At 36.0% G+C, this 22860-nt stretch overlaps 1 long non-coding RNA gene across 1 annotated transcript in view; it reads right to left on the bottom strand.

The window, feature by feature from the left end:
* Positions 1 to 6697: 6697 nt before the first annotated feature.
* The window catches only part of LOC143685085 (uncharacterized), a 178153-nt gene continuing 161990 nt past the window's right edge, over positions 6698 to 22860 (bottom strand). Inside the window, exon 3 of the long non-coding RNA XR_013176364.1 lies at positions 6698 to 6926. This is a non-coding gene — a long non-coding RNA (uncharacterized LOC143685085). The remainder of the gene's footprint in view (positions 6927 to 22860) is intronic.

Raw genomic sequence — 22860 nt, 5'->3', positions numbered from 1 at the left:
TTAGCTAACCTAATCATGGAAATAAAATATGGAAGTTCAAATACACAAAATAAGAAATAGGAAGGAGAAAATAACAGACACAAAAGAAATTTAAAGGATTTATGAGACTGCTTTCTTCAGCTCTAAACAAATAAAGGTGTAAAATGGATGAATTCTTAGAAAATGTAAACTACCAAATTTAAACAGACGTGAGGACCAGATAATTGTATCATTGAATTTCACCAATTTTGAAGTAACAGATAATCACAATCATTGATAGTATAACATATAGTAAACCCCATATTTGAAAAGCAATTTATATTGATATCAAAGCATGTAAAAAGTAACACAAAAAAGAAAATTACAGGCCAGCTTCAGTTATTGAAGATAAAAGCAAAAACCCTGAATAAAATATTAGTACACAGCAAATAAAATGTTAGGTAACAGCAAATAAAAAGGTACTTTGCAATTATTATGCAATTCTTAACCAAGAATGATCAAAAATAGCTCAATATTTTAAAAATCCAGTAATTATAATCACCATTTTAATGATCAAACAAGAGAGTTCATGTGGTTATTTCCACACAGGATGGAAAGATACTTGAAAAAAATCAGCATCCATTTTTGAAAAAACAGTTTTTAAAGAGGAATTGTCTAGGTGGGGAATTCTTTAATGTAATAGTTCCTCTTCTAAAAATTTTTTAATGTAATAGTTTCTATTCTAAAAACACGATGAATGCTTAATGGAGATAGATTGGAAGTATTCCCACTAAAGAAAGGAAAAAGACAGGAGTGTCAGTTATCACAATTATATAATATTTCCTGAAGGTTTAAATGTATACATTTAGATGATAAAAAGAAATAATATAAAAATTCTAACAATTAGTGAATTGACCACTATTTTCAGGACATGCAGCTGTGTTCCTGAAAAACCCAAAGTAATTTAAAAACTGCTGCAAATAATAGGAAAATTCAGATGGTGAATAGATAGAAATATGATACACAAAATAAGAACTCTATGTCCAACAACCACTAGTTAAAAACATTATATAAGCTATATTTTTAAAAGGCACAAAAATAAAGGATGCACATATTAATAAATGTGAAAAAATTAAGGAGATTTTCAATTGCTGTTGACAGATATAAAAGGAGATACCTTATTTTTTTAATTAGGAAAATTCAATATCATTAATATCTCACTACTTCTGATATGAATCTATATACTCAATACAATTAAAACACCAATACAATATTTTTTAGAATTAAACTATTTTAAAAATTCCTTTGGATTTATGTCAAGACATTTTCTGTTTCTAGCACAAAGTGGGCACCTGATCAAAACTCACAATAATGAGATGAAGATAAAATTATATAGAAAAATAAACATGCAGAATATCCAGAAATATTCTGAGAGAAATAATGAGAAACAAGCCATGCCAAGTACTAAACATAGAATAAAGCATCCAAAATTAAATTCATAAGTGTACAAGGATAAGAAGAAAATCTTAGATACAAATAAGTCCAGAAATAGATGTAAATCTATAGTAACATTAACATATGATAAAGTTGGTACAATTTATCATTGGGGAATCAATCTATTAGTCAGTGAAAGATATGAGGAGAGCTGGTTTCCCTTGGAAAATAAGCAAAGTTGGACCCCTAGTTTTCTCTTTACATTAAAATGAATCCCAATGGATCAATGTTATAAACTAAAAATGGAAATATCAATAGCTATCATAAAAATGAAAGATGATTTTATTATTGGGGACTAGGAAAAGCTATATGTATACGTCAGAAAATGAAAGGAGCCAAAAAACATCAATATATATACATATAAAACACTAAACTCATATTCTAAAAAAATAAACGAAAATTCGATGTGAATACTTAGAGCTCATATTCAAGATAAGGGTAAAATGCCTTAAATATATAGTGGGTCCTTACAATGAACAACTCCCAAAAAGTAATAGTCAAAAAAAATTGAGGAGGTTTTGCAGGAAGGTGAATACAAACTATAATTTAAAGAAATCTAAAATATTATTCATAATAAGGGGAATATAATTTAAAACTTCGATGAGATAATATATTCACTTGTCATCTTGGCAAAGATCCAAAAGTTTAATAAAAAGCTAAAGAGAAAGTAGAGAACTGGCACTCTGATACAATAATATAAATTGATATGGTCACTAAATAGAAATGTTTGGCAATATCTATTAATATTTAAAATGCCCCCACTTCTAGAAACGTGTCTTTCAGACAGAACTGTATGTGTGGTAATGTATATGGAAGATATTTATTTCAGCATTGTTTATAATATCAAAAGATAAGAAATCACACTGTCCATTAATAGAGGACAGGTTAAATAAATTATTGTACATCCACACATCTTCAGACATTTAAAAATGTGTATTGACATAGAATCACACCCACATTTTGATAGTAATGCATCAGATATCATCATCTGGATATGGGGGACAGTACTATATACAAGTGCATATGCTTATATATTCAAAAAGTATTTCTGGGATGCTGCAGAGTAATGGTGATTTCTTCTTGGAAAATGATGGGATTGGAGGGATGGGATTTACTTCTTATCAAATGCCTTCCACATAAATTTTTGAAACATCTGGAAGCATAAACTACTCAAAAATAATAAAAATAAGTAAGTAACAAAGCATATTTTTAAATGATCTTTAAGAATCCTTAAACTAAACGGATGTGTTAAATGTTACATTTTCTCACACACTCATTCACTCAATTATACATTTTTATAGGGAAAAAAATCTTCATGGGATCTATCATTTATTGCCTTCTCCAAAATTCATCCACCCATAATGGTGAACTTTTTCAAGCTTTATGTTCATACCATTCCAGCAGAATGATACAAATCAGTCCTGCCAATGCCTAGCAATAAATCTGGAGCCCCACTTTTGATCAGTAGATAAGTTCTGGAATGCATCTAAACTCGAGCCTGCATTCTTAGTCAAAGCCCAATGAGCCCTTATGACTCGGATTATGTTTTAGGTCTTAGTTTTCGTTTCCCAAATGGGGAGGGGAGTCAGCCGGCCACCGGTGGCAAGTTGATCCCATTGGACCTCTTCTGTTGTGGCAGAGAGGAAGACTTATGATTACCCAAATATACGCAGCTTCTGGATATGCATATGCCTCCTCTGTCCATAATGCTTCTGCAAGCACTGCCATCCTGTAACCTGTCAGAAAGCTTCTTCACCACCTCCTTGTTAAAAATAATATCGTTTCTGATCCAGGAACTCATTTTATAGCAAAGAAACAGCTGGCTTATCAGAAAGGTGAAATAGCATACTTTAGTTACAGCATCAGTTGGATTCTTACAGGATAAAGAGCATCATCTGTATGATTTTTCTTTCCCTAAACAGAATAAACAACTCCAAGAACTAAGGAGTGAAAGAATGGCTCCTGTCATTATAAAAACTAATGGTATAGGGTGTGAGGGTAGTTCAGCGGTAGAATTCTCGCCTGCCATGCAGGAGACCCGGGTTCGATTCCCAGCCCATGCACTTCCCAAACAAGCAAAAACAAACAACTGAAAAACCAAAAAAAAAAAAAAAAAATTTCAACAAATGGTGCTGCAATTAGGGGATACTCACATGGAAAAGGAATGAAATGTGACCCCCACCATTCAGCATATAAAAAAAACTAATGATACATTTTGTAGGATGTTCGCTTCCCTGAAGCTTTGAGCTCTCCTGCTTTGAATGCCTTTGTGTTATTTAGATTCAGTTGTCAACTTGGCTAGGTGAGCATACCTAATCTTGTTGCTGCGACATAAACCAATGGTACGTGAGCCTCATCTGTTGCCAATTACATCTGCAGTCAGCTAGGAGGCGTGTCTGCTGCAGTGAGTGACGTTTGACTTAATTGGCTGGTGCTTAAATGAGAGAGCGCAATGTAGCACAGCCTAAGCAGCTCAGCATTTCTCATCTCAGCACTTGCAGCTCGGCCCAGGCCTTTGGAGATGCAGAAAGCAGTCACCCCAGGGAAAGTTGTTGGAACCCAGGGGCCTGGAGAGAAGACCAGCAGAGACCATCCTGTGCCTTCCACGTAAGAAAGAACCTCAGTGGAAAGTTAGCTGCCTTTCCTCTGAAGAACTAACAAAATAAGTCCCCTTTTATTAAAAGCCAATCCATCTCTGGTGTGTTGCATTCCGGCAGCTAGCAAACTAGAAAAGTCTTGGTTGCTAACAGTAGACTTCTTCCAACGTGAGACACAACAATGGATTCTATGATGTATTAAAGGTCCCCTATATAGAAGGCTGTGTGTTACACAGTGAGTAGACAATAATATATCAGCCACTGTCTGTGCCCTCATAAACTCTGTATCTTGTTTGAAGCACAAATATAAACTTGAAAAATAAGCAATAATACAGGGCAGCCATTACAAACAATATTTAGGGTGGAATAGATGGAATTGGTAACCACAAACTGGGATATTCGGAAGAGAGTCTCAGCAGAGGTAGAACTGGACTTAAATTCTGAAGCACCACAAGACATACACAGAGCAAACAAAACAGTAGAACACTCGAGGTTTATCATAAAAGCAGAATACGCTATGTATCAAGAATTAGAGAAATGAAAACACATTGGTATTGCTTATGAATTTTCCTCTTCTTAATATTAAATAATTTGAAATTTCAAGCAATATATACACTACCAGAGAAACTGATACTCGGAGACTAAGGACCAGTTCAGGGGGCTAGTAAGTGGCAGAAAGATTATTTAAATCAGGAACTTCTATAAGGCTCTTTATCAAATTAAAATAACACGAGTTGTTAAAGTAGATTTCAAACAAGGGAGTGATGTGAAATGGGTTTGTAAAGGGAAGAAGGTTTGAGTCAGATTATAGGGAATTTGAGGGATTTATAGTCTATATTACAGGGGAAAAACCTGACAATCTTGGAGCAAGAGAGTCATCAATAGATTATAGGAAGAAGGAGAAACAAACTTGAATCTTCCAGTAGAGAGAATACAGTCCTTTCTTTGAAAGCCCTTAAATCCAAATGTAGTGGTAGCCTTTGTAAAAGGAAAAAAATGAGTTTTCACTATCATTTTTTAAGAAAAAACGTGCTTGGTAAGCTTATGCCAATACAACCAAGAGACCACCTACCATTTTATTATCTGTCTTGGAAAACTAGCAGCATGTGTGTTTCATTTTAAGTTAACCACTTGGTTTTCTTGCAGTTCCTCTTTCTGAAAAAATCCTTTCTGGTTCTATTAGCTTATAATAAGAATAATTCTGTGTGATGTTATCTGGGGTTTGATGCCAGCATCACCAAATGACTGATTCTATCCCAATAATGGCACTACCTGATTTATTAATAAGATCAAACCTCACTGCTAGTTTGCCTCTGAGCTTCAACTCCAATTGCGGTCACTCATTACTGATATAATTTCTTCTGACATAACTCTGGTCTTGATAATCTGTGAAAGAGCCTAGTCCTTTTAAGAGTAGACCCCCAATCCTATGCTTTATCCTCAGCCTTGCAAGAATGAGCTTCCAGCCCCTACTCTAATCCCAGGGGTGGGAGCCTCTATTGTGTGCTAGCAGGAGGTCTTCTTGTGGCTAAGAACCTTGGTGTTAGTCTTACCCCTATACCTGGGTAAACTGCAAGTATGCTCTATAACCCTAATTCTATTAAACTTTTACTCTGAATTTATCCATGGACACTTGTATTAGTCAGCTTTTCCTGTGATAATTATGCATAACAAACAAGCCCAAAATGGCTCAAAGCAGCATAGGTCTGGAAATTAGCTGCAGTCGGTCTTCTCCAGGCTGCGCGGTGGGCATTGGTCTGTGCCATGTTTCTTCTCATTCTAGAGCCTAGACAGAAGAAGTAGCCCCTATGTTAGATGTGATGGTCTCAATGGCAGAGGGCAAGAAGAGTGACAGATGTACACTGCCTTATAATGCCCTGCCTAGAAAGCAAAGTGTCACTTCTGTACCTTCTGCTTGTCAAAACAAGTCATAAGAACAAGCCAAAGTCAGTGGAATGAGGAAGGATGCTTGAGGAATAGTGCAATCCTAACAAGGACTGAGGTGGGGAAGGAGAATTGTGAACAGGAAACAATCAACCACAATGCATATAAAGATCCCTAAGTTCTCTAAAACAGGAGGAGGATTTTTTGACATAACTTCAGAGTAAGTTGAAATTCTTAATAATTTGCTTTGCAAATGATGGTCAAACAATCTTTACTTTGCCAAATAGTTTACAAAAATGCTGTATCAGAGGGCATACCATTTCATTTTATCTGATAGATCTTCCCTCAGGAACTCATGACTATAAATGCAAGTCTGAACCTGGAGGCGGGATTAAAGAAACAGTAATGGCAACTGTGTGTGTGTGTGTGTGTGTGTGTTCATGTTGTGTCTTTCTTAGTACTGTTCCAGTGCTGCCTCAGTGTGCTGGGTTGCCTGCTCGTTGGCCCACATACATTAATGTTTCTCAATCCAGTATGTATTTCTCTAGAAGAAAGGGTCAGTGTAGAAAGATACATATTTCTGGGAAATTTTATGGTTTTAATTTTGGTGAATAACATACTACTTCTCCACCCTGCTTTATTCATTTTAAGCTAAATTCCTTTATTCAAAACCAAGTTTAATTCTAGGAGATCATCGTATGCGTTTTAGCAACATGCACCAAGCGGAAGCACAAAGAAAATGACAACTTCTTTGAATAGTTTCCATTTAATTCTTTTTTGCATGCTTGGGGGAGTTAGGGAGAAATTGTTTAATGAGCAATTTCATACAAACTCAAAAATCCTTAGGAGTTCACCAAATTAACATCAAGCTCCCTTTCCCACAACCAATTAGCACTATATCCTTTTCTCCGAGACAGAGTTCACATCTCAAATGCGTTAGTGGAGACATTCTCAAGAAAATTTTCTACAATTTGTGGGCACTTAATTCATAGCCTACAAAATAAAATAAAACATAAGTAATATAAAAGTAAATACTTGTTTAAAAAAATAAATAAAACCATGTCTATACAGGCAGCCAGGCTTTTTTGTTTCGTTTTGTTATCTGGCTTTTGGACAAGGGTATTTCTTAAAAGAAAAGGACAGAGACTTAAGCACATTCTTACAAACACAGGTATTTTCAAATTTGCCATCCAGAAAAAATATTTGAGGAACAAAAAAATATCCAAAGACACGTAAGCTTAGGATCTCAAGATAAAACCCAAACTCTTTGAAACTAAATTAAAAATTAAGCAAAATATTTTATGCAGGGTGAAATTAAACCAGAAGTTTGCTTGTGGAATAATTACCATAAAGTCTACCATGAGAAATGGTGTAACTTTAGTGTATGGTTCTTCTGATATTTTAGAGCTAACTTTTTCACACTTTGACCGTCATTGGTTTCAAGGCAATAAAATTCAAGTCATCCTTATTATCATTTAAAATATTTGTTCCCGGTGAGTTTAGCAAAATCAAGAGGACTGAAATTACTTTCCAATGTGTTTGTGAGCATGTGTATTCTTTAAATAAGGAGTGATATTTCCTGCAACTGACTTATTTTGAATAAAAGATCTCTTCCTTCTTTAAGGAATAAGAGATCAAACACATTTTATTATCCTGAAGCAGCTTACGTACTTGGATTGAGAAGATTATTTGCTGGATCCTGTAATTAATGAACAAGAACACAGATAAATAAGGAATAATACTTCAAAAGTAACAGTTTTCCTTTAATTTATGGGAGATCATTTGACTTGACATTTGAGAGTTTTTAATTAGGTGTGTAATATAACTATTTCCCTCCCATCTCCACTGAATCACCAAATTCAGTAGCATGCCTATAAAATAGGTCAATAGAGAGAATGGGATCTGCATAGAAAGGGAAGTTTCGATAATCACCGAAATATTTTAAAAGTCACAGGTGATGACAATGGTAGCTCCCATTTGTTGACCACCTGTTAAATGCAGGTTGACTGGGCTAGATATTTTTGACAGATCACTTAAAATTCTTACAGCAATTTAGCAGGTCCATGTTACTATACCCATTTTATAAATGGGAATTCAGTGGCTTCCCTAAATCTTTTAATTGGTTAGTGTCTGATTCAAATCCTGTGTTCCTTATATTACACAATGAAAATTCAGACGGTGTGAGTTCTTTCTCTCTTTTCGAATTTAAAAGATGTAAATTATAAGACTATTAGGACACCTTGCAGGTATTTTAAAGACCTGGCACTTCTCTGGTTGAAGTGTCCCTTTTCATGCTAGTGTCATCTGTTATGTTCCCTGTTACAGGTCTAGATGTTAACTCCGAACAATAAATAAACCCTGTGAATTAAAACAAGTAAAATAAAGTGACAAATGCACTTTTATCCCCTCTAGCATGAGAAGATGCTTTATGTCAGTGTCAACTTAATCCTATTAATTAAAAACAAGAGACATCTACCATATTTCATTTCAAATCACTTCAAGCATGCATCATGCCCTTTACATTACTTAGTCTATAAATAAATTGTGAAGATGTTTATATTGATTTGTTCCCATAGTGACAAAAAAGTCTTCCCTTGAGTTGCCAAGGCAATGTGTAGTAGCCTAGCAAATTGGCCAAGCACAGGAGCCATTTATCAAGTAATAAATGTAAGAAAAACCAGAATAATCCAATAGAAAATGTTCTAAGTGTAAATAGAATTGAGGCTGTCAGAATGTGATTATTTTGGTTTAATGACCTGATATTATTTCTTTTGGTGAAATAAATGTGAAAGCATAATAGGAAAGCATAAGACCGTGTGTATATCCAGTTAGCCAAGTTATGTCTATTTTAATAGTGAGATTTTTTTTCCAAAGTAAGCTTTACTATAGAAGAGCAGTTAGAGTTTGTGCAGTTCTGAGGCTTAGCTGGGATGGGCAAAAGGTTCATCAACAAATTTGATACATATTTAAGGGGATTTACTTTGAAATTAACAGACGTCGATTATGAAAATAACTTTAAAAAGATATTTCTTATTGGGTGAGTTGGGGCTGGGAAAATGTTGAAATGACACATACAAAATGCATTGTCTCTCTTCCTTGATAAAAATAAGTAATGAGCAATTCATGATTTATTTTTATATTTCTTGGCATCCAGGTGCCTGCTATTCCTGCCAGGGTAAATGGGATCCATCACACACACAAAAATACATCTCCCTTCTTGAGTTCTTCTATCACCTTCATTTTTCCATTAATAGGCAAATAAAAACCATCGGGTAAGGAAAAGAAAGAACACTTATTCTTTTCAGAAGCAATGGAAATAGCAACTTAGTCCTGGCTGAATGTGAGAGAACAGATGAAAGTCACATCCTTAGGGAACTGCTGTGGGTCTCTGTCTGCAATTCACATGGGCAGAGAAACATCAGAGGAAGTGCACCATCCAGCTAAAGCTCAAGCATCAAACTGCTTTTCCTAACAAAATTTTTTAAGTTGATGGCAACCCCTTAAAAACTGTAATATGTAGTTCTTCAATTTATATTATGAGCAAAGACTTTAAGTCATAAAACCTTCTGTAAAACATTGTCCTTAATAAAATACAATAATTTAATAATTTTTACTGGGCAATTTCCTTTCATGTTTACTTAGGTCAATGACTTAGCATTAAGCTGGATAAGTTTGGTAATTCACAGTAAGAATTGGAGGAAGTTTTCATATGTATTCAATAGAAACGTAATGGACTCTACTGTTTCATCTGCCCAGTGTTCTGTATCCTTTTTATCAACCAACAGCAGACTCCCAGCCCTCACTTTTTTTGAGGAACTGCTTTATACCATATATGCCTGGTGGGTTGTCATAGTTTCCTGAACCCTTGGCCACAATTGCCAAACAAGCGTTGGGTCCCATGACCCATGCTAGACCAATAAGAATCTTCTGGAGTTTTATATATGGTCAAAGCGAGCAGAGAGTGCTCTCGTCCTCTCTGGACACAAGCTGAGGTGATGTTAGCTGTCACCATCACCTTCTCCTGCCCTCTTAGAGTGAGCCACCTGTGGTAGGAGAGAACAAGCCAACACTAGTAAGAAATAGAGCAGAGATGGAGGGAGAATAGGGAAGGGAGGAGACCCAGAAATACTACTTTAGTCTATGGATAGAGCTCCACCTAAGAGCAGATGTAACTTTCATTATTGGCACTATTTTATATGAGTCCTCCCATTTTCTGGGTGCTATTATAAAATATAAAAATTCATTTCTGAATTGAGTGCTCAAGATCAAATCTATAAAATTATGTTTATATTTAAATGTCAGCAAATAATTTCTCTTGGTATTTTTCTACAAAGATGATATGCCCAGCTCTATCTTCAATCTTTAAATAAAGTCAAGAAATACTCTTGGCAAATGTCCTTAAATGCACCAATATTCTGCCTCCTTTGATTAAGCAGTTTAGGTTATTTGATATATCTAGACAAAGTAATCGGCAGTATTTATTTTTATCCATGGATTAGCTCTAAGTTAAAGTGACTTCTCCATGTCAAAATAATTTTGGACTTAGTAGCAGATAGTGACTTCAAGGGGTTGGAAATCTTAAACTAAAGACTCAAGCTTTCCAAAGAGGGAAGGGAAGAACTGAGAGGAATAGAAAGGAATATGGAGGGGTGAAAGGGGAAGAAAAGGAAGATGCCTTAGTTTGACAGGGCTGCTTCAACAAATGCCACAAAATGGGTTGGCTTAAACAACAGTATGCTGGTTGAAAAGGATGTATATACCCTAGAAAAGCCATGTTTTAATCCTAATACTATTCTGTAAAGGTAGCTGATTCTTCTAATCCCTATTCAGTACTGTATGTTTGAGACTATAATTAGATCATCTCCCTGGAGATGTGATTCAATCAAGAGTGGTTGTTAAACTGGATAGGTGGAGGCTTGTCTCCACCCATTCAGGTAGGTCTTGATTAGTGTATCAGAATCCTATAAAAAAGGAAACATTTTGGAGAAAGTGAGAGATTCAGAGAGAGCAGAGAATGCTGCAGCACCACAAAGCAGAGCCCAACAGCCAGAGCTTTGAAGGTGAAGAAGGAAAACGCCTCCTGAGGAGCTTCATGAAACAGGAAGCCAGGAGAGAAAGCTAGCAGATGATGCTGTGTTTACCACATACCTTTCCGGATGAGAGAGAAAGCCTGACCCTGTTTGCCATGTGCCCTCTCACTTGAGAGAGAAATCCTGAACTTCATCAGTCCTCTTGAACCAAGGTATCTTTCCCTGGATGCCTTCGAGTGGACATTTCTATAGACTTGTTGTAATTGGGACATTTTCTCAGCCTTAGAACTGTAAACTGGCAACTTATTAAATTCCCCCTTTTAAAAGCCATTCCGTTTCTGGTATATCGCTTTCTGGCAGCTAGCAAACTAGAACAAACAGGAATTTATTGTCCCCTGGTTCTAGAGGTTAGAAGTCCAAAATCAAGGTCTCAACAGGCTCTGCCTTCTCCTGTAGCATTCTGGTGCTGGCTTGCCACGATCCTTGAGGTTCCCTGGCTTGTATCTTTGCCTCCGTCACATGGCTTTTCCTTCCATTTTCGATTTTTCCTGCTCAGTCATACGTTTCTGTTGAGATTTCTTCTCCTTATGAGGACCTCAGACATATGGATTGAGGCATATGGATTTAATATGGCCACATCTAAATAGAATCCTAGAAGATCCAATTCACAAATGAGTCCACACCTTAACTGATAATCATATCTTCAAAAATCCTATATACAAATGGGCTTACACCCACAGGAATGAATATTAAGACTTGAGCATGTCTTTTGTGGGATATATGGTTCAGCCCCTGATGAAGGGAAATGAAGGGAAGGAGAGAGAAGAGAGGGGAGGGGAGGGAAAGAGAGAAAAAGAGGGGAGAGAGACAAGAGGTATATGTCATCAAATCTTTTACTTTATTTTCTATCGTTTATATCTCCTCAAGCTAGCAGCTTGGTGTCATTTATTTCATGAAATCTTTTCCTGACAGCCTGCATTTGAGCTTGCTATTTTTCTGATTTGCTAATCTAGCATCTTGTAAATTCTCTAATAAAAAAATACCATTCTTTATTATAATTGCCTGTCTGCTTGTTCTGGTATACTTATGAACAGCAAAATGTTAAAGCAATTAATTTAATTCATTGGCCATTTTATTTCCAGTAGAAAGTAAAATGCCTAATATGTATAGTAGGTAGTAAATAAATACTTGTTGAACAAATAAATGAATAAATGAAATTTTTAGTGCTCCATTTGTCATGTATTATTGCATTAGTCATGGTTCTCCAGGGAAACAGACCCAACAGTATATAGATAAAGATAGTTTAGATAGATAGATAGATAGATAGATAGATAGATAGATAGATAGATAGGAGATAAACATATAGATACAGATAATGCAAACATTATTAGGTTAATTACAGGAATAGACTAATGGGAGTGTGGGGATGGGAAAATTCAAATTCCAGAAGGCAGGCCACGTGCTGTTCACTCCCATGAAGGGCTTTGATGAATTCTCCAGGAGAAGCTGGCTGGCTGAGGTAGAAATGGAAATTCTTCCTTCTGATTGCTGAAATCATAATTCCTGCTTTGAAAGGCTTCAGCCAATTGGATGAGATGCCTCTCATTGTTGAAGGCAATCTCCTCAGTTGATTGTGAATGTAATTTAAATCCACAAAATATCCTCATAGTAATGATCAGGCCTGGGACTGCCTGACCAAACAACCTGACATGGTAGCACAGCCAAGTTGAGATACAAATTTCACCATCACAATTATCTGCTAAAATGGGCAACACACATTGAAGAAAAAGTGACATTAAACAAAAACAGAATGCTCTTTGAGCATCCTTGACACCACAATAATCCTGAATACTAAATTAAAAGTCATGCTCAGTCAAAAAGAGTGTATTGGTCTAGTAGAATGGTCAGTATTTGTTATTAATCATTTTTAGGTACACAATCAGTGTGAGAAAAAATAATATTGTTAGAGAAAGAAAAAAGGAAAATATTTTCTAAAACAGCTTTTCAATACTTTATTAGCTATAATCTAGCTATGGATAGAAATGCTGATGACACATACGTATAAGCAGCTGTATACTCGTCAGGAAAAAAATTTATGCTGCTTTAGAATATCTCTCACAATTAAAAATGCCTCTGAGTAAGCCTGATTTAAAGCTCCTGATTTTAAAATTCTCTTTCTTTTAATGATCACTTGACAATTAAAATAGACTGGATTCAGAGTCCTGGTGGTACAGGCTAAAGATGAGCTGTTTGATGGGCTCCTGGTTTCCATTTCCCTGGAAATGTGATTGGTTATATTTCCTCACACATTTTTTAAGTAGAGTTGAGTCAGTGTTTATTAAATTCAGCTCTGTTATGTACTGAGTACTGTGCCCGATGACAAGCTTCATTCTAAACACCAGCCTACTTCCTGGTATATATTTGGGTTTGAAACTATTATGTACCCCAGAAAATCCATGTGTTAATCCTGCTCCAATCTTGTAGAACCAGATCTATTGTTAGGGTGGGAAACTTTGATTGGATGGTTTACATGAAGATATGACACACCCAGTTCTGTGTCTGATCTTTTGGTTAGATTACGTCCATGGAGATATGACATACCCAATTGCAGATGTGGCCTTTTGATTAGATGGGGATGTGTCCATCCATTCAAGATGGGCGTTGATTAGTTTATAAGAGTATTTTAATAGGGGGAAACATTTTGGAGAAACCTCAAAAGCAGATGCTTGGAGAACAGTTGCCTCAGAGCTGACAGCCAATGTGAGACCCAAACATTTGGAGATGCAGAGCCCAGCATATGTTGCAATGTACCTTCCCATGAGATGCTAAACAAGCCAGAACCTAGAGAGAGCCGAGGGAAACCAAAAGATGAAACCCAGCCCTGGAGAAGCCAAGTGAGGAACCCCCACAGGAAACAGAGGCTGAAAGAAATGGAGCCCAGGAGAAGGGACCAGCAGATGCCAGCCAGGTGTCTTCCCAGCTGATAGATGTGTTCTGGATGGCATCAGACTTTCTTGAGTGAAGGTAACCTCTTGTTGGTGCCTTAATTTCACAGTCTTAGAACTGTAAACTTGCAACTTAATAAATTTCCCCTTTTAAAAGCCATTCCATTTCTAGTACATTGCATTCTGGCAGCTTCAGCAAACCAAAACAACATCCTGTAGAGCTTTTGAAAGAGTAGTAAGAGTGAATGTAGACACAGATCATGTTTCTCCCAAAGACTGCTCTCCCAGCACAGATATGTTGGTGTCCCAGCCCCTACATGTTAAACTCATCTTGCTAGAGCATCACTTTGATCATACCCATCCCTCAGCTGAGGAATCCATACGAGGCCCTTCCCCCTCAGAGTAAATCTGCATTGCCTGCATAGTAAAAAGAGAAATGTTGATGGAGGTGCACAAAGAAATACAAAATCATAACATAAGTGCATGAAAAGAGTCATAAAGGAAAAAAAATCTCAGAAATCCAGAACTTCTAAAAGTTACAAAAAAGTATTGCAAGAATAAAACAAAAAAACAAACAAAAAGGAATAAAGTGAAGTAATTTGGAAAATAGCAAAATTGCTCACAGTTGATATCTCTTCTCCAGCAAAAATGGTCTTAAAGCTGAAGAGTAGGACTGAAACCATAAAAAGGGAGTTGAAATCCATGCAGGTGAGAAGAATGTCAGAGAATACCTGACAATATTAAATGAATCCAAACTTCCATCTCTGGGAAAACTCTATCTCAACTAAAAGCAGTAATTTATAGGTTTTATTCCAAAGGAACTGTCAGTGATATTGAGAAATCATAAAGGAGAAGAGAGTTTCAGAAAATTAAAAGGGAACATGCATTACCAAGCAATGGAAAAGCAAAGAAATCACAGAAATAGCACACAAGTAATCCAGGTACAAATGCCCAATTGCAGGCAAAGACAATGAAGGGAAACTAGCTAAGCAGATATGTGGTTTTTACTTAACACAGTTAGCACAAATCATCCATGTTTGGCAACACATAAAAAGATTACATATCTTAATAATTATTAGTTGGATTTTTATAACCCTATATAAAAACTATATAGTTTTTTATATAGCCTCTTGGGTGGCTAAGTCCATATATAAAGTGTTGTGTTAGACTCTGATCACTTGTTTCTAAACAAAACATTTGTAACTATGGATATGTGTAAATAAATCAACTGAGATTATACAGAATTTAGAACCACAACAAAAGAAAAATGGCAAGAGAGCAGGAAAGACAGTATTAGAGAGAGATGCAGGGGTGGGGAGGGGTACTTTCTCTTGAAATAAAGGCTTAAGCTCAAACTCTCCTTCCAAAGAGTGCCATATGCCTGCCCATTAGCAGAGGGGTTCAGTGCCCTGATATTTAACCAATTGGACTAATATTGTCTTCTCTTTGAATAAGACTGAAGGAGGATGTGTAGAGAAGACTGGAGATTTTCCACTTGGATATCACTGATAGCGCTTGTAGCTTTATAATAAAGTGATGAGATTTAAAATTAACTACTAGTAATTTATACCTTCAACATATTTTTATAAGTACAAGTACAATTTAGTTCTGTCTTGGTTACAATGAATACATTAAACTGACTAGATTGACATTTTCATATTTCTTTATAATTCTCAATGTTTCTTTACATTTGATTTTTTTAAAAGTTTCAAAGTTAGAAATTTAAAAAGAACTGAACCAGGAATTCCATTTATTCCCACTAACAGGAATTAGAGATAAACTAGAACTAAAAAAGAAAAATCTAGCGAAGTATGGTAGCTTGCATTTATGTACCCCAGAAAAACATGTTCTTAATCTTAATCCATTCCTGTGAGTATGAACCTTGGTAACTACAACCTTTTCAAGATGTTTTTTTTAGTTAAGATGTGACCAACTGAATCAATTTGGATTTTAATCCAGATTAATGGAGTCCTTTACAAGCAGAATGAAATTCAGACATAGAGGAAGCCACAGGGGCAGTCAGAAGCTGGAGGTTAACAGAACCCAGAGGAGAAAAGAAATGACTTCACTGTGTGCATTGGTATGTGATCGAAGTTTGCCAGCCAGCCATAAAATACCTACCCTGGAAGGAAGCAAGCCTTTTAACCTCTGAAGCCATGCCAATAAAATCCTGTTGTTAAGCCAACCCATTGTACTTTAAGCAGCTGGGAAACCGGAACACAGAATTACAAAGAAATTATTTCGGAATGACTTTGAGTCCAAAAATGCAAATCAAGTTGTTCATAGACTGTAAATGAGATTCTGCCATGGCTGCATGCCCCAGCTGGAAATAATGCATCCTGATTAACAAAGACAAAAAGCCTGAAAGACTTTATCTGCTATAAAGGAGCAGGATCTTTATATTTGAAATCTAAATTTCATCTTAGATATAACCTCTGATCTTTTCCATCCAGCTACCCGGCAACAAAGATTTGAACACAGTCAAGTTTGGACCAGCCATTCTAATTTTAGGTAATACTAGAAAATCACCTTTGAACTACCTGGATCATGTGATTAGAAACAAACAAACATGAGGTCTTCAAATTTTAGCCTGCCCTCCCATGAGATCAAATAGTTTATCTCAACGTGTGTTGTCTCCATAAGAATGCACAGTGATTCATCATGTTCAACAGTAACTCAGTGGTCTCTTAAAGACTGCATTCTCTAATTATATGTACTCCATAACTTTGGGAGACACACAATCTAAGGTCAGTGATAGTCCTTCAAGAAACTATTTGCACATCCGAACTTCTAAAATTGTAGCCTTTAAATATATTACACTGGTGTGGAAGGACGTTTTTCAGGCCTATCATTATCTTGGAAAGCCACATCTACTTCAGAAGCAAAACATATTACCATCACAACCATCACCATTTCAGAGTTTAACACTGAAGACACAAATTCAATTAAAGATTATGCTGTTATACTATTCATCTCTAGTACAGACGCCACCTGGCCTAGTTTTAAAACTGGATTGTGATCTAATCTCAATGTAACTTGTAAACTTTTAGATCCACAATCTCTCTTCATTAGCTTGCTAATTAATCCATAACTAGTGCATCAGGACAGTGAGTGAGACTTTTCCTGTTGCCATAAAACTGGTGACTAAGGCTCATAATTGGGGACAAAGAGGCATCAAGCCTGTCACCTTTTAGAGAGAAACTCAGACATGAGCTACCAGGCATAATCTGTACACCCTAGCCCCTACCTCCCTCTCCCACCTCTACTACAACACAATTCTAAATCTATTTAAGCAGGAGACTGGGCACGGGGAGGAAAAGGGTATTGTCAGAGCTCTAAGTCCCAAACCTTGCAGGACATGTGGAGGGTTTCCCTTCCAACCTTCAAGCCAACAGAGGGGGCAAATCCAGGAGAATGAGTCCGAGAGACTGAGGGCCCCCTGAAGAAAAAGGATCTGGCATTTGCCTCCTCTGTTGGATGCCTAGTAACTCAGTGGATTTGCTTATCTGTCCCTGTTGTCTAACACCAATGTTTGGATTTGAACCAACTTGTTGGTACATCAGGCAGTAAACCAGGTTGCTGGGCAAAGAACCTAGCGGGAGGCAGGGGAGGACAGCATTGCGTGTATCTGTGTGAGGTGGGGGTGGGGTGGTGGAGGAAGGGGTTGCTGAGACAGAGAGTTGTGAGAGGTTTTCTACATCAGGAAACCATGCCCTTGGGAAGACTCCATCTCCATAACCACTAAGAACCCCTTTATGTGGCCCATGGGAGAGGCAGCATTTGGACATCTGTCCCCAGAGGGCCCTAGGGTGCTATTGGACACTCAGTAGTATCCCTAGTATCAACAACAACCAAAAAGTGTTCTATCTCCATGAACTACTTCCCCTATTATCCTTCCCAGCCCCAGCACTGGTGAAGCTAGCCCATTAAAGAAAGGAACAGAGCTCATCCCAGAGCTATACTTGCCCACACCCGCACCTTCAGCCCTAGCTTCATCTCAGCTTCAATCATAAGCCAAACCAATTCTGAGAATGAGGAAAGGGAGAGATTAGATCTAAATGAATATAAGATTCAAGTTTAAAATCAGTGGTATTTTAATAACTGAAATAAATGGGAAGTTAGAGACCATTAAAGGGTCCACCACTCAGCAGGAAATAGACATTCAATATACCACAGCTGGGTAAAGAGTCCAGAGAAAACTCAGTATGTATCATGTTTTTAACCTACGGAGTTCAGACCATTCAAGAAACCAATTATAACAGTAAAATAATATCAGCAATACCAGTGTTTAATAATAATGAGTATGTATTCATCACTTGCTATGCTTATGCTATTTTATTTCGTATGGTAACATTATTAGCCCCACTTTAAGGATACAGAATGTACGACTTTGAGGATTTGATAATTTGCTCAGTGCATTGTAACTAATGTGTGAAGTCAGGATTTTAACCCAGGCCGGGATGACTCCACATCCAGTCTTATCCATTCTTCTCTACTCATTTACACTGTGCACACAGGATTGGTTTTCCCTTTCTTATGCCTATTTAAATATCTCTATGTCACTTCTCTTGGCTCTGCTCAAGTTCTCCCTCCTCAGTTGAATTTCCTGACTCAAGGCCAGATCCTGAAAGAAAGTGATAGGGCCAGACAAACCTCCATCCTATTTTATCCATTGAACAAAAAATTCACTATTATTTTATAACCAAATTTTGAATAAAAATCACATGCCTTTGTTCAAAGAAAAGGAAAAATATAATTTTACTTTTTTTTCTGCCTGACCTTGGGCAAGGTATTGAAACTTTAGGCAACTCATTGTTGCCTAATCTATAAAATAAATGTAATCATAATACCTACTCCATAGGGTCATTGACAGGACAACATACAATCCATGTCAAGTCCTTGGAACTGTGCTGGGCTCTAAATGACCAACAAATAGCCATTATTATTTTATCCTTGGAATTCTTTCCAGTTCTTCTGATTTATGCAAAAAATATTTGGTAAAAGTTAACATTAAATGCTATTAATGGGTAATTAAATAAGTATAGACCTAAAAGATCTGATTTATATTGGGAAAGACAAAAGTAAGCCACAATCCTTAAAATATGAGATTTACTATTTCTGCTTGAGATTTTAAAGAATATATGCTGTCACTACTAGAAAGAGATCACTGCATGAAACATACCAATTATATTAAGTTAAATGTAAGTTCAATCAGAGCATTTAAATTCAATGTCTCTAGTATTACTACTTGCCTAGATTTATGGACTCTTCTGGGAAAGTTAGCTTTTTTGTTTTTCCTAAATATAATTAGATATTTTGAATAAACACACAGCAGAGTTTAAATCAAATTAATGTGAATTGGGGCAGTGCAATGGTGACTCAGTGGCAAGAATTCTCACCTGCCAAGCCAGAGACCTGGGTTCAATTCCTGGGGCCTGCCCATGCAAAAAATAAAGAGAAAATTAGTATAAGTCATAACTAATTTCACTAGCATGAAAGCTAAAATTTGAGAAAAAGTTATAATCTATTTAAGAATTTCTTGAGGCAATTAAGCAAATGCATCTTTTTAGATCTTAAAACAAATTTTGTAAGGTTTTGCCATAAAAATGAATACAAATGGCATTTAAATTACACTGAAGATATTCCCTTCAATCATTTAAGCACTTTTACACTTGGGTAGTAAAATTCAAATTTTCTTAAATAATCAAATTAAAATAAAAAGATATGTAACAGCTAGAAAAGTAATTATTTTGGCATCTTTGCATACCATATATTTTAACAACCTTATTCATTTAAATATATTAAGAATAAGAACTATCCCTTGTATTAGTTATCTAGAGGAATATATAATCATTTTAATCATCTTTTAATTAAAGCCTGGTCTCACTTTGCAGTTCTAGCCTTTGGGGTATTATACTGGTAATTGCTGGTGGAAAGCATTTATCAATCAGTTAGATTGAGTCTTGTTATAACTTAACATAGAGCAGAGTTGGATCCATTGTCAAGTGACATAAAATAGGTACAAAAGAGCAGGGCCTTTGCTGTTTGCTGAGCTATGGATTATAACTGCCTTCAGCACCACTGTATTGTCAGATGCAGTAGAAGGCTCTGATTTTTGGAGAGAGCCACTAGAGACCTCACTTTGTTAAATTGCATGAGATGTACTTATCTAAAGGAAGTTGAAGCAGACAAGGAAGTTTTAAACTTCAGGACCCCAATCCTCCCCAGGGCATATGGTTGTAGACGATAACATCTGAACGAGGATCACATCAGAACTTTTGGACGCTCCATTGCCCACTCCAACCCCAGGCTTACATTTACAATTCTGTAGTCATTCTGCACAGAGGCCAGGCTGGACCCTAGCCAGGTGTGGCTCATCAATCTTGTTACAAACCACAGGCTAGATGTGGTGCAGTTTACATGGGATAAACTAGTCCTCATTTATCATGCTCACTCCCCCCAGCATAATACACATCCTGGGCCCTGCACTTTCCTAAACTGAGAATTCCAGGAGAGCAAGAGTCAGATATCTCTGGGAGATTCAATAACAGGCTCTTTGACCAGCACTAAGGCCTGCAAACTGCCATCATATACTAATAAATGTTTTCTGTCTGTTTCTCCCTAATGTTCCCACACCCTATCCTCTTGGTTGGCTGGGAAGGTTTCTGGGATACACAGATGTTCTAAAGCCAGTTAAGTCATCATCATTTCTCCTACTCATTTACAGTCAGCAGGGCTTTTAAAATAAATTGTGTATGCTCTTACAGAAGGATGACAATGAAAAAGAAAACAATGCTTAAGACAAATATGAATAGAGCTCTGCTTCATTTTTAAAAAGGCATACATAGGCAAGTTACTCTTGCCAAGCTGAGATGCAGGCAGGTGATTCAAACAAACTTTATTTTCCAGGGAATCACAAATAACATATATATAATTTGGAGATTTATTTCATCTCATTTCCATTGTCCTTCCAGAATTTTAACAATCTGAGATATCTTTGAAAATGAGTTGTCTGTATTTTAAAGAATTACATGTGTAAAATATCTGGGTGGCACAATTTTTTGGCATGAGTTTCACAAATTATAAATATTGTTGAGGTTATTCCTGAATGTTTATCCAGCAGGAAGAAAGTATCAAGTGCCTCCTATGAAAACATGACCTAAATCTGATACAATCACTGCACTTTTATGGGTTGTTATGAGTTTAATACTGGCATATGGTTCCCACAAATTCTTTTTCCTAGACTTCATTTGACATCATTATTTGCCACAAAACTATTATAGGAATCATAAGTATGTTTGGTGCATAGATTAGTAGAGCGTTAGATCAATTCATCAATCAATAGATGCAGATATAGATATAGGAGAAAGAGAGAGAGGTGTTTTGGTTTGGAATTTGATTTTTATTTTTATAAAGAAGAAACTCCATAGATTTTGGGAAGTTGCCACAAGCCAAAGATTTTGAGAAGCAGAACCTCCTCAGCCACCACATTTCACACTCCCATTATATAATTACAAACGCAGCAACACTGAAAATAATCACAGGTTTAGAGTAGTTATAGACTAATCTCAACCATAATTGAATGAAAACAGTGGAGAAAATAGCTCAATGGAAACAGATTAGTATTTTCACTTTTTCTTTTCATAAAGTCCTGAATATGCTTCTGACATTCATTCGGTGCTGATAATAAGAAGTGATAAGTAGCAAGGCTCAATATTCCGTGAGAAATATTAACAATAGCATTATCTCTTCAATTTGTTTTCAAAACAAATATAATAGAACTTACTCTTTTTAAAAATCTTCCCAAGGGGGTGCGAGGGTAGTTCAGTGTTAGAATTTTCGCCTGCCATGCAGGAGACCCGTGTTCAATTCCTAGTCCATGTACTTCCCAAACAAACAAACAAAACACCAAACAAAAATTTAACAAGCATGCTGCAATAAGGGGATGCTCACATAGAAAAAGAATGAAATGTGACCCCCGCCATACAGCATACAAAGAAAAAGAATCCTCCCAAGTAATTTTTTTTACAATGATACATACATAATACAAGAGTATATATATGTATTATGCTATGGAATGAGGGTTGAATGGAGGGACTTAAGATAGAACTAGAAGAATAAAAAATTAAGACAATTATTTAAATTAGTAATTGATAATACCTACACTTATTTTGCCCATTTAATATGATATCACAAGAGAATATGTTCAATGCACAAATGACAAGAATCACTATAAACCAATTCAAACTTAAAACTTCCCTAATGTGTCAGGAACCTGATTAGACACAAAAATAAGAAAATAGGTTTTGTCATAGTTAAGATTAGAACTCTTTCTTATCTATAGTACATTTATATAAAATTCTTTTGATTTTTATATTGATAAATAAAAATTATGTCCTTCAAAAAATAATATTATATATATAATATATATTACATAAATATGTAATACTTTTCTTACAATATTGTATATTTTCTTTCCTTTGCCTGGGGAAACTCCTTTTGCCCTGTGAGGCAGCACAGTAGCAACCAGTGGGAGCCCCAGTCCCATCAGATAAACTGAGCAGACCAAAATAACACTGCAAAGACCCTGAAAATTTAACTGTCATTGGAACCACAGCTCATAAGAGTAAGTCAGGACCTTCAAGCTAAACCTAAACTGGGTGACTGTCTGCTAAAATAAAAGATTTAAACTGGAACATAGATCTCCTAAATAATAAACAAAATGTACAGGAGATAACAAAAAAATCACCCATCATACTTAGAACCAAGAAAACCATTATTTGAATAAGAAAAGACAATCAGCTGAAGCCAACACTAAGATAAATCAGATGTTACAATAATACATAACAATTTTAAATAGCCATCATAAAAACACTTTGACAAGCAATCACAAATTATCAGGAAACAGATGAAAAAAATAGAAAATCTCAGAAAATAGACTTTTTTTAAATG

This window comes from Tamandua tetradactyla, chromosome 5 (assembly GCF_023851605.1).
Source record: "Tamandua tetradactyla isolate mTamTet1 chromosome 5, mTamTet1.pri, whole genome shotgun sequence".
In the NCBI taxonomy this organism is placed as follows: domain Eukaryota; kingdom Metazoa; phylum Chordata; class Mammalia; order Pilosa; family Myrmecophagidae; genus Tamandua; species Tamandua tetradactyla.
The sequence above is the reverse complement of the archived record's forward strand: the minus strand, read 5'-3'. Positions and strand labels throughout refer to the sequence as shown.